We start from the raw sequence: 2,621 nt of genomic DNA, 5'->3' as shown, positions 1-2,621 counted from the left end.
TGAGAAAACTGAGGCAGAGTAATGAGTAGCAACTTGCTCAGGGCCATGCTGGCAGCCTTTGTGGGCATCTGCAGTGAGACCCGCTGTGACCTGGGTCTTCCAGGTCTCGGCTCCAACTCCCCCCAACCCTCAGTCCGGGGTTCGGGGACTCGGATCCAGGGGCGCTCTGGGCAGCTCTCCCCGCCATTGTCCTGCGTGGGAAGGACAGACAGGAGACAGGGGGGTTCAACTTTTATTGACATCAGTATGGGGCAGGAGCAGGGCTGGCCTGGCTCCCGATGGCCCCATGGGATGGAGGAAGACTGTGTCTGGGGCAGGCAGGGGCAGCCCGAGGACCGTCCATGGGCAGAAGCAGGAAGAAGCAGCTTCAGGGAAAGATCCGCCTCTGCCCAGAGTTCTCCCTTTAGGCCCCTGAGCTGGGAGACACAGAGCTGGATCCCCGAGAGTCAGGGTGGGGTCCGTTCTAGGACATGTCTGGGGTGACTCCATTTTCCAGATGAGAAAACTGAGGCAGAGTAATGAGTAGCAACTTGCTCAGGGCCATGCTGGCAGCCTTTGTGGGCATCTGCAGTGAGACCCACTGTGACCTGGGTCTTCCAGGTCTCGGCTCCAACTCCCCCCAACCCTCAGTCCGGGGTTCAGGGACTCGGATCCAGGGGCCCTCTGGGCAGCTCTCCCCCCCCCGCCATTGCCCTGCGTGGGAAGGACAGACAGGAGACAGGGAGTTTCAACTTTTATTGACATCAGTATGGGGCAGGAGCAGGGCTGGCCTGGCTCCCGATGGCCCCATGGGATGGAGGAAGACGGTGTCTGGGACAGGCAGGGGCAGCCCGAGGACCGTCCATGGGCAGAAGCAGGAAGAAGCAGCTTTCAGGGAAAGATCCGCCTCTGCCCAGAGTTCTCCCTTTAGGGCTTGTCACCCGGCCTCAGAGTTGGGGAGGGGGTGTGTGGGAGGGGACGGCTCAGGGACTGCCGTCGCCCCCTCTCTGCGCAGCACCGACTGTATCCAGTCCACGTAGAGGCCACTTTAGCAAGAAAGTCAGGACACTGGCGGGTGGCGCAGCCCTGGGTCACGAAGGAGTCCACACCCTGCAGGACGCCGTTGCAGACCAAGGGGCCACCACAGTCTCCCTGGGAGGGCGGGGACGGCATGGTCAGTCACCCAGGCTGGGCTGAGGCGTGGCTGTGTCAGGGAAAGGGGTCAGGGGATGGCCACATGCTGCGTCCAGTCGGGATTTTCTTTACAACGTGTGAATGAGAGAGAGGCCGCTCTGGAGGTCGGGATCATTTAGTAGCCTCCTGCTGGATACCTGGACCGCTGGACTCCAGGTGGGGGCCCCAGGAAGAGGAGGATGGGTCCGCCATGCATTCCCGCGCTCCGAGAGGGCTCAGGGTGAAGAGAAGGCCCCAGACCCACACGGGCAGCAGGACACACGCGAGCGTCCACGCTGTGCCTGGGCTGTGGCTGTTCCCCTCCCCGCCCCGCCCCGCTGTAGCCTGTAGCCTCACGGGGGACGTGCCACCTTCCAGGTGAGGAGATGAGGCACCGAGCGCAGCTGCGTGGTGAGGAGGTGGGACTTGGCCCCACCGGAGCCCCCGGAGCCCTTCCCTGGACGGTGGTCCCGGAGCCCTCTCCCACTCCAGGGCGGGGGGACGTACGAAGCAGATGCCAGCGCTGCGACGGGGCACCCGCGTGCACACGTTCTGTGGCCTTCACAGGAAGGTGACCATGATGACATTGAGCTCCTGCAGGCCCCGGGACACTGCAGCGTGGGTGCTCAGGCGCCCCCAGCCCATGGCCAGGCCCTGGGTGCCGTGGGGTAGCTGCTGATTCTGCTGCGGCAGCTGGGCCACTGCGACCTCAGCGCGGAGGGTGGCTGGGCGGTCCAGCTGGAAGGGGCGTGTGCAGCGGTGAGACCCTGTCTCCAGGACCCTGAGGCCAGCCCCTCTTCGAGCCCACCCACGTCCTGACCCCTCCCACCACACCAGCGCCTCAAAGGGCCTCCCTGGGGCCTCTGCACGTGCCGTGCGCTCTGTCTGGAGGCCATGGGCGTCCCCTTTGTGGCATTTGTCACCCATGATCGCATTCATTCATTCATTCATTCATTCACAAAGCACTTATTGGGTACCAACTGTGTAAGTCCTGTTCTAAGCCCCAAGGGTCCAGTAGTGAAGAACCGGACAAAATCTCATGGCCTAGTACACAGTAGGTGTTCAATAGGTGTTTGCTGAAGGAATGAAGGAATGAGGGACCCCATGAGCCCTGCTGGTCCCACCACTCTGAGCTCCCCAGGTCCCCCCCAACCTGTACAAGGAGGATGTCATTGAGGCTCTGCTCCGGGTCATAATTGTTCCCAAACAGGCGAGTGATGCTGAACCTCTGCTGGGTGGGCTCCAGGGGTCTGCAGGTCGTGGGGCCCCAGCACTATGCTCACCTGGTTGTGGGGGATGAGGGATCAGGGTGCTCATTTTAGGGGTATCCTGGGCTTGGGGCCCATCAACCGAGCTTGAGCCTGACCCTCCCTGGGCAGGTGGGACCATGGGGAGGGACCCCAGCCCATCCCCAGCCCACCATCCTCCCCGGGGCAGGGCCGGGCCTCCCCCTTGGGCCCCGCTCACAT

The 2,621-nt window shown here is 63.1% G+C and overlaps 1 pseudogene; it reads right to left on the bottom strand.

Annotated features, from left to right (window-relative positions):
• Positions 1-733: 733 nt before the first annotated feature.
• The window catches only part of LOC103582889, a 4,017-nt pseudogene continuing 2,129 nt past the window's right edge, over positions 734-2,621 (bottom strand).

This window comes from Galeopterus variegatus, unplaced genomic scaffold (genome assembly GCF_000696425.1).
Source record: "Galeopterus variegatus unplaced genomic scaffold, G_variegatus-3.0.2 Scaffold18376, whole genome shotgun sequence".
In the NCBI taxonomy this organism is placed as follows: Eukaryota; Metazoa; Chordata; class Mammalia; order Dermoptera; family Cynocephalidae; genus Galeopterus; species Galeopterus variegatus.
The sequence above is the reverse complement of the archived record's forward strand: the minus strand, read 5'-3'. Positions and strand labels throughout refer to the sequence as shown.